This window comes from Carlito syrichta, unplaced genomic scaffold, assembly GCF_000164805.1.
Source record: "Carlito syrichta isolate Samal-C Ts95f unplaced genomic scaffold, Tarsius_syrichta-2.0.1 Scaffold241276, whole genome shotgun sequence".
NCBI lineage: Eukaryota > Metazoa > Chordata > Mammalia > Primates > Tarsiidae > Carlito > Carlito syrichta.
Genome location: NW_007185372.1, coordinates 580,981 through 591,481, shown reverse-complemented (window position 1 = coordinate 591,481; position 10,501 = coordinate 580,981).

Sequence of the window (10,501 nt, the reverse complement as noted above, 5' to 3'; positions counted from 1 at the left end):
AGTTTTTAAAAATGTAAAACGGCAGGCCAGACGTGGTGACTCATACCTGTAATCCCAGCACTTTGGGAGACCAAGGCAGGAGAACTGCTTGAGCCCAGGAGTTGGAGACTTCCTGGGCAGCACAGAGAGACCCAGTCGCTACAAAATATACAAAAGTTAGCCAAGCATAGTGGCACGTGCCTGTAGTCCCAGCTACTTGGGAGGCTGAGGTGGAAGAACCACCTGACTCCAGGAGGTAGAGGCTGCGGTAAGCCAGGATTGTGTCACTGCACTCTAGTTTGGGTAACAGAGTGAGACCTTGACTCAAAAAATAATAATAAAGTGGCACATAATTGAGCAATATGTAACCGGCATTATTAAACCACAAATGAAAATGTGCCACGACAGTTATTTCTCCTGGAACTTTTCACTGCAATTCTAATATATGTTGATAGGGTGATTGTTGTAAAGAATTTGTTGGAACCTCTTTATGTGCTCTGAAGAAAGACTCATAATCTCCACACAGTGGTTTAGAATCTTTAACATAAAGTCCAGTAGAATCTTTAACATAAAGTCCAGTAGTGCTTTCATACACACTCTCTTTATACATTCTCTCTATATTTTAAAATCTGAGTATGAGAATTCTTCAAAATGAATTCCTAAAGTCATGCACTTGAGAACTTGAAGTGGGTATGGACACAAAAAATTTCCTAATGCCTCAATTACTGGCTTCACTTGTTAGTCTTCAATTAAATTAATTTAACCCTATGCATTCAGCTCTATTTCAATGCAATCTAGCACCAAGAACATGAAATAGTACCATGAATCCATTCAAGACTAATAGAAATTTTATAGAAAATCTTGCTAATAAGGCTGCTTTCTATAATATCTATTACTTTGAAACTTTGCTTGATTCTCAAAAATTAAGCATGTTGCTCTCACTGGCAGAAACTAACCTCCTTTAATTAAAATTTTTTTAAAAAATAAAGATATTCTAAAATAGTTGCTTACTGTGTGGGGTGGAAGAACATGAAAATTAGTTATAAAATATATATTTCTTCTAGGAATAGTATTATTAATTTGACTGATAAACATTCTAACCACTTGTTCTTTAAAGGTCAGTTAAGTACAATTAGTTTCATATCAAGTCTTCCCAAAGGAAAGATTTTCTATAATATGTAACTGTCAATTTCACCCAAAGAAGGAAAACTGAAAAATCAACCTTGGTCTCTCAACATAACAAATGTTTTCTTTCACTATCTGCATTGCATACAGTCTTTTGTCTACTACCTAATAAACACAAGTACAAATTCCTGCCCTGAAAAATAATAAGCAAAACAAATACTAAGCAAGGGACAAAATAAATCTTATGCAGGTTGTTGACAATCTTTAGAGCACTCCTATTTTGGTGAACAAGTGGGTAGGGATAAAGGGGTGCTCAGAAAAAAGAGAAACGTTTTAAAACATGAAAATATTATAATGCTCCTTTAGGATGAAAAACATACTGCAGATTGCATATATTATCTGTGATAAAACAGGTTTCCATCTATAATAGAGTTCTCCTGTGGTTGATTTCAAAAGGATGACTCAAACAGAAAGAACTGCTTTGGTATATCTGTGGTGGAACCATTTAATGAAACCAGTTCAGCTGATGACTGAATGAGTTAAATTTATAGAAATGTCTTGATAGAAGTGAAACTTTAATCACCTCCTTTTTTCTTTCACAACCAGCAGGAGTAACACGCTATATTTTTATATCAAAGGAGAAACAATGGTGTCAAAGGTAGTAGTTGGAGGTTACTACTTTCTGTCAATCTCTTTTAGCTCCAAACACAGCAGTGGAGGAAGTGAAGTCTATGTTCCTCCTCCAAGATACAGGGCACCACCTGTGCAACCTCCCAACCTCTTCTAAGAGAAGCCAAACATGTTGCTAGTCTATCACCTAAAGGGATAACTTATTTCACCCTGATGGAAAAGCAATTAACATCTTTTCCAAGGACTGTATTTATTCCTCTACACTGGGGTTTCTCAACCAGGATGTTACTGACATTTTGACATTGTGGGATGCTGGCCTGTGCATTATAGGAGGTTCAGTAGCAACTCTGTCCTTTATACCACCTAAATGCCAGCAGCACCCCCTCACTGTGATCATAAAAAATGTTTCACTTTTCCAGCCCCCCCCAGGGGGGGACCACTGTTCGAATCTTGAATTGGGGATAACAAATTTGTTTTTAGGAGAAAAAAAAATCTCCCTTATTTTTGGCATAATGCTTAGCAGATAGTAAGCACTTCATAAATGTTTGCTTACCAGCCAACACCATACTGATAATATCTGAAAAGGTTATTTATACTAAGCCTTGGGTTAATAAAGGTAATAACTTTGAAGGTAACTGTAGTTTCAGTATTTTACTAGAATTAGTAAGAGTGGCAAAGAGTGACAGTTGGAGAACTATTATCTTGCCTGGAAGCCAATGAATGATTAGTGTTTCTGTGCATTTAAGATATTTTAATATTGTGGCTACCCCTCTCAAATGGTTGAAAGAAAGGGACTAGAGCTGGGGTGGCTACAGAAGTAGCTATAAAGCTAATGCTGTGTAGCCTAATGTTTACAGAAAAGCTAATCTTTGGAGGCCAGATAAGTATTGATTGAACTTAAGAGATCATACCTAGAAAAATTAAAAGCAGGTTTTAAGGTATGTGGGAATTCTTTTAGGTCAAAAGGGGTGTCAGAGTCAACCTTTGGTTAATGTCTATCTTGTACTTGCATAGAATGTTAATTAGTAAAATGCTTTCACATATTTTATTTGACGCTCACAATAGCTCTCTGAATTGGGTAGGAAAGTGTTAACTCTGTTTTCCAGATAAGGGAACTGAGTGGGTGAGAAAGATCAAGTGACTGGCTCAAGGCTAAACAGTTCTGGCAGAGCTAGAACTGAAATTCACAGATTAACTCAAGATGTATTAACCCATTTGATTTCCATCACAACTATATCAAGTATAATCATTTATCCTCATTTTATAAATGGGGAAAATGAAGCTACCAGAAGTGAAGTGGTTCAGGTTTTCTTTATTTTTTGAGTTGGAGTCTCACTGTCACCCAGACTAGAGTGCAGTGACCGGGACGGCCACTCCCAGCCACCACAGCCTCGACCTGCTGGGCTCCGGCGATCCTTCCGCCTCAGCCTTCCAAGTAGCTGGAACTACAGGCGCACGCTACCACGCCCGGCTTATTTATTTATTTATTTATTGTAGAGATGAGGTCTCGCCTGCCCAGGCGGGTCTTGAACCTGCGGGCTCAGGCAATCCACTCACCTCAGCCTCCCAAAGGTGCGGGATTACAGGTTGAGTCACCGAGCCCAGCCGGTTCAGGTTTTCTGATATCACTAATCCATACCCCAGGCAAGGTTGAATGGGACTAATATAACAGAATAAAAGATTCTATTATGGGACCATTTGAGAGACTAGAAAGTATACACATGTAAAGTAAATCCTAAATATGCTATACTTCAGCATAGATTAGTAACAATTATGCAACTCAATATGAGTGGTGCCTTTTGAGATTATTTGAACATTTGCCACTTCCTTAATGCTCACTTTGTCCACCCTGCTTCCTGGTAATGATCAACAATAATCTGAATAAGAAAAATGGACTTTGTATGCTTGTTTAAAAAATGAGGCAGGGAGAAAGGAACCCCCTGGGGGAAAAGAGGGTAAATTCCAGGTACCAACAGGAAGAAAAACATATACATTAGAAGGGAGTCCAGACAGCTTAGGAACAGAAGGCTTTCATGTGCTCCCTGAATGTGACAGCCAAGAAAAAAACTGGGCAGTATTGCTGATTAGGGAGGGGTGTTGTTTATATATAATCTTGCCACCCTACCCCCAAATAATCACTCAATTCCCCATGCTTAGAAAATTATTTAATTAATTTGAATTAGGGCCTCACTCTATCACCCACACTGGAGTGCAGTGGCACTATCACAGATCACCACAGCCTCAAATTCCCGTGCTCAAGCAATCCTCCCTTGTCAGTCTCCTAAATTGCTCTGCAGGCATGTACCACCATGCTCGGCTAATTTATTTTAAAAATAGAGACAAGGTCTCACTATGTTGCCTAGGCTGGTCTCAAGCAATTCTCCCTCCTTGGCCTCCCAAAGTGATGGGATTACAGGTGTGAGCACCACGCTGGTCTAGAAAATATATTTTAAAAGACATAATTAAGAACTCAAACTTTTTTTTTTTTTTTTAGTTGGAGTCTCACTCTGTCACCCAGGCTGGAGTACAGTGGCATGCTCCCGGCCAGCGCAGTCTTGACCAGCTGGGCTCAGGCGATCCTTCCGCCTCAGCCTTCCAAGTAGCTGGAACTACAGGCGTGCACTACCACACCCAGGTAATTTTTTTATTTATTGTAGAGACGAGGTCTCACCATGTTGTCCAGGCTGGTCTCAAACCCGCAGACTCACGCAATGCACTTGCTTCGGCCTCCCAAAGTGCTGGGATTAAAGGCTTGAGCCACTGCGCCAGGCCTTCAAACATTTTTATTTTCATTCTTGGCCTGTATTCAACAATTTTAGATGACCAAAGTTCCTCAAATGATAATATACTTCCCAGAAAGTAAGACTAGGAATTCTCCTAGGTTTAACCACTAAGGTCTCAAATAAAATTCTACATAAAGCAGTAAACTCAGTGGGATTAGACAGTTATTTGGAACAAAAACATACGACAAAAGCATATTAATAGGGAATTCTATCATTTTTCTAAAGTCAGCATCCAACACTGGTAGTCTCTTTTACAATAGCTAACAATGGGTTCAGTCTCTGTGCCAAGCACTGTTCTAAGCACTTTACATGTATTAACTGATTTAACCTTATCCTTATGAGATAGGAAGTTGAACATTTTATAAATAATAAAACTATGGTTACCACTCAAACTCTAGAACTGTGGAACTGAAATGATTGAGTTTCAAAGTACAGACATATCTTATTTAATTGTATTTTGCTTTATTGTGCTTCCCAGATACTGTGTATTTTACAAATTGAAGATCTGTGGCAACCCTGCATTGGCAAGTCTATTAGTGCCATTTTTCCAATAGTATGTGCTCATTTTGTGTCTCTATGTCACATTTTGGTAATTCTCAAAATATTTCAAATTTTTCATTATTATTATTATATCTGTAATGGTAATCTGTGATCAGTGATCTTTAACACTATTATAAGTATCAAATTATGTTATAAATTACTATTATAACTGTTTTGTGGTACCATGAACTGTGCCCATATAAAATGGTGCTCTTAATAAATGTGTGTGTTCTAACTGCTCTACCAGCTGGCTGTTTCTTGCATCTCTCTCACTTTCCTCAGGCCTTCCTATTCTGAGACATAATAATATTGAAGTTTGGTTAATTAATAACCCTACTTTGGCCTCTAAGTGTTCAAGTGAAAGGAACAGCTGTAAGTCTCTCTCTTTAAATCAAAAGATAGAAATTATTAAACTTAGTGAGGAAGGCAGAGCCTAGACAGGCCAAAAGCCAGACCTCTTGTGCCAAAGTTAGCCAAGCTGTGAATGCAAAGGAAAAGTTTTTAAGGAAATTAAAAGTACTACTCCAGTGAACACATGAATGATAAGAAGCAAAATATTCTAACAACTGATATAGATGATTAAACCAGCCACAAATATTTCCTTAAGCCAAAGCCTAGTCCAGAACAAGGCCTTCACTCTCTTCAACTCTATGAAGGCTGACAGAGGTGAGAAAGCTGTGGAAGAAAAGTTTGAAGCTAGCAGAGATTGGTTCATGAGGTTTAAGGAACAAAGCTGACTCCATAACATAAAAGTGCAAGGTGAAGGAGCAAGTGCTGATGAAGAAGCCACAGCAAGTTATCCAGAATACCTAGCTAAGATCACAGATGAAGGTAGCTACACTAAACAACAGATTTTCCATGTAGATAGCCGACTCTTTTATTATATTAGGGGATAATGTAGCTGGTGACTTTAAGTTAAAGCCAGTGCTTATTTGCCATTCTGAAAATCATAGGACCCTTAAGAATTATGTTAAATCTACTCTGTGCTCCATAAATTGAACAATAAAGCTCCATGACAGTACATCTGTTTATATAACTTACTGAATATTTTAAGCCCACTGTTGAGATCTACTGCCAGAAAAAAAGATACCTTTCAAAATATTACTGCTCAACAATATATCTAGTCACCCAAGAGCTCTGATGGAGATATACAAAGAGATTAATTTGTTTTCATGTCTGCTAACACAGCATCCATACTGTAGCCCATGGATCAAGGGGTAATTTCAATTTTAAAATTTTATTACTTAAGCAATACATTTTGTAAGGCTGTAGCTGACATACATAGTGATTTTGATGGATCTGGGCAAAGTAAATTGAAAATCTTCTGGAAGGGATTCACCATTCTAGATGCAATTAAGAACATTCCTAATTCATGAAAAGAGGTCAAAATATCAAACTTAAAAGGAGTTTGGGAGAAGTCGAGTCTACCCCTCATAGATGACTTTGAAGGGTTTAAGACTTCAGCAGATGAAGTAACTGCAGACATGGCAAAACAGTGAGAAAACTAAAAGCAGAGCCTAAAGATGTGACTGAATTGCTGCAATCTCATGATAAAACTTGAATGGATGACGAGTTGCTTTCTATGGACAAGCAAATAAAGTAGTTTCCTAACATGAAATTTACTCTGGATGAAGATGCTGTGAACAGTGTTGGAACAACAGTGAAGGCTGGGTTTGAGAGGGTTGACTCCAATTTTGAAACAAGTTCTATTGTGGGTAAAATGCTATGAAACAGCATCAAATAATACAGATGAATCTTTCATGAAAGGAAGAAATTGATGCAGTAAACTTCATTGTTGTCTTATTCTAAGATAGTAAACTATTACAAAGTGAGAGCTTACATAAATGATGATATTTTCCTAATAGGGGTGACCTTTAAGAACAGAATTCTATGATAATGACAAACCATTTTAATTTTCTCAGTAGTTCCATCAGTTGTTTACAGCTGAGTTTAAAAGTCCCTTGGATAAAATTTAAACTTGGGGGAAAAAAATGATTTTCCCCAACTTCTTTAAATCAATACCAATCAATAAAATAGTCATTATTTTATTTTCAGGAGTAAATGATATTAATCTTATATAGGTTATGGATTCTTCACAAAAAAAGTATTGTTTAATGTTTATTATCGGCAGTTAAGTTACACCTAGAAACATAATAACCTGGAGTCTCTCTAGTTCTTATTTTTACTTTAAAAAAATTTTTATTTTGCTGGGCTTGGTGGCTCAGCCTGTAATCCTGTGCTTTGGGAGGCCGAGGTGAGTGGATTGCCTGAGCCCGCGGGTTCGAGACCCACCTGGGCAACTTGGCGAGACCTCATCTCTACAATAAATCAAAAAATTAGCCGGGCGTGGTAGCACGCGTCTGTAGTTCCAGATACTTGGAAGGCTGAGGCGGAAGGGCGAGACTGCGGTGGCTGGGAGCGGCCACTGCACTCCAGTCTGGGCAACAGAGTGAGACTCCAACTCAAAAAAAAAATTTTTTTATTTTAAAGATGTGGGGTACAATTCATGGCTAGGTATACAAATGTTCATTATGCAGGTGCCCTTGTTGATGAGGTGTGCCCTCTTCCCCTGGCAGTTTCCTACACTGCCAATCTTATTTTTATTAAAACACTGACCAAGTTACATGCATTTTTTTAAAAAAGGCAGTAATAATCTCAAAGTACCTCCCCCAAGATATTCATTAATTATACAAGGGAAAATAGTGCGAGAAACTTGTTGACTCACTGATCTGGGTTAACATTGTAATTATACACCTTGATATCATGTATCCCTGATATGATGCACTCAAGACATCGCACTTCTGTGGTTTGCTGCCAAAAAAATACATATATCCTCAATCAAATCACAAGAAAACATGAGACAAAGCCAAACTGACAGACATTCTACAAAATAACTGTAAGTATTCACTGAAAGTGTCAAGATCATGAATGACAAGGAAAGACTGAGATACTGTCACAGATTGGATATTATGAAGATGTAACAACTACATGGGATATGGGGATCATGAATTAGATCCTGAAACAGAAAATGGATATCGGTGGAAAAACTGATGAAATGTGAATGTAGTCTACAATTAGTAGTATAATATCAATGTCAATTTCCTGATTTTGATAAATATGCTCTAGTTATTTAAGTTGTTAACATTAGAGGAAGCTGAGTAAAGGATGTATGTCATCTTACTGCATTAGCATTCTAATTTTTCAGTAAGGCTAACATTATTGCAAAATAAAAAGTTTAAATAAAGATGAATATAGAAAACAAAAAAATCCTTTAAAGGCATTAAAAATGAATTCAAGAGTCAAAGTTTGCCTCCTTTCAGACTTCTCACAACTTAAAAGTGTCAGAATTCCATGTTATACCAATCCTGTCATGTCACAGTGCCTGCCAGGTCTCGTGTCCTTTCTCTGATATCAAACTGCCCTGTGCATAGCCTCCTGGGTCAGGGACAATTGTTACTGCACAAGTGTGGCCATCACTGGACCGAGTGATACTAACCCAAGTGACCCATCCACACACTAACAAGAATCTGGCAGAACCATATCATACGCTTTTTTTTTTTAAGTTATGACATATATGGACAATTTTTGAATGGTCTTAGTGTTTTAGTAAAAAACACTTTGTATATGCAATTATATCATAGCTTATGAATTTATACTGTACATCAAAATCTTAAGAGTATTTGAATTAGGTTGATGCATTTGTTAGTAGCATTTGTTTTTGGCCTGCAACACTGTGGTATTGGGAGTTTATTGTTTGTTATTTGTCATGACGATGTTGTGCTTGTGAATATGCCTTGCATTTCACAGATCTGAAGAAAGTTAGTGCTATTTATGGGCTAAAGAAGATAAAGTGTCAAGTGGTAAAAAATGAACACTTCCTGACATATTCTTCTGTTAGAGTTTAACAGAGGAGTAAAGACAATAGAGGTAGCTCAAAACATTTGTGCTGTGTATGGGGAGAATGCCATTGGGGAAAGCACAGCAAGAAAACGGTTTTGTCATTTCAAAGAGGGTCATTTGACCTAAATGATTCTCCACATTCAGGATGTCCACCGGCTATTTTTTGTTTGTTTGTTTGTTTTGAGTTGGAGTCTCATTGTCACTTAGACTGGAGTGCAGTGGCCGCTCCGGCCACCGCAGCCTCGACCTGCTGGGCTCCAGAGATCCTTCCACCTCAGCCTTCCAAGTAGCTGGAACTACAGGCATGCACTACCACGCCCGGCTAATTTTTGATTTATTGTAGAGATGAGGGCTCGCCAAGTTGCCCAGACGGGTCTCGAACCCGCGGGCCCAGGCAATCCACTCACCTCAGCCTCCCAAAGCGCTGGGATTACAGGCTGAGCCACCGAGCCCGGCTTCCATCAGGCTTTGATGAAGACTGTGTAAATGCTTTCATCCACGATAATCAGCATCAGTCAACCTGAGAATTGGCAAATCTGGTGAACTGTGACCAGTCAACCATTGTGCAACATTTGCATTCCATAAGCAAGTGAAAAACGCTAGGAATGTATGCATCAATCCAATATTTAAGTTTGCCATCTATCTACGTTACTCTTAAGAGTTTATGAAAGGGAAAATAAGGAGGAAAGGACAGCTGGGAGGAGAAAGAATAAAGAACAAGCAGCAGCCCTGGGTAATTTTGACATATTTCTTTTTGAGAGTTTTTAAAAATAAAAAGCCAGAACCAACCATGCTGCCTATTGAAGCTGGATTGGATTAAAAAACATGGTACAGCCGGGCTCGGTGGCTCAGCCTGTAATCCCGCGCCTTTGGGAGGCTGAGGTGAGTGGACTGCCTGAGTCCGCGGGTTCGAGACCCGCCTGGGCAGTGAGACCTCATCTCTACAAGAAATCAAAAAATCAGCCAGGCGTGGTAGCGCATGCCTGTAATTCCGGCTACTCGGAAGGCTGAGGCGGAAGGATCACCGGAGCCCAGCAGGTTGAGGCTGCGGTGGCCGGGAGTGGCCACTGCACTCCAGTCTGGGTGACAGAGTGAGACTCCAACTCAAAAAAAAACAAAAACAAAAAAGGTACATGTATACAATGAAATATTATGCAGCCATAAAGAAGGACAAACACATGGACTTCACAGCAGCTTGGATGGATTTAGAATCTATCATACTCAGTGATCTATCACAGAAACAGAACAGAGTTCCATATGTCCTCACTCATAAGTGGACCTTGAACAATTATCACAATATTATAAGAAAGGGATTGGCAGTAGCAGGAAACTGCCAGGGGAGGGAGGGGCATACTTCATCAACAAGAGTGCCTACATAATGAACATTTATATACCTAACCCTGAATTGTGCCCCACATCTTTAAAATAAAAAAATTCAAAAATTTAAAAATTAAAAGCGATACAGTCAATAATTTCTTGAATTATCACTAATTATTTAATTATGAGAATGTTTTCTTCAAACTAGAAAAGACACTTGGGAAAAA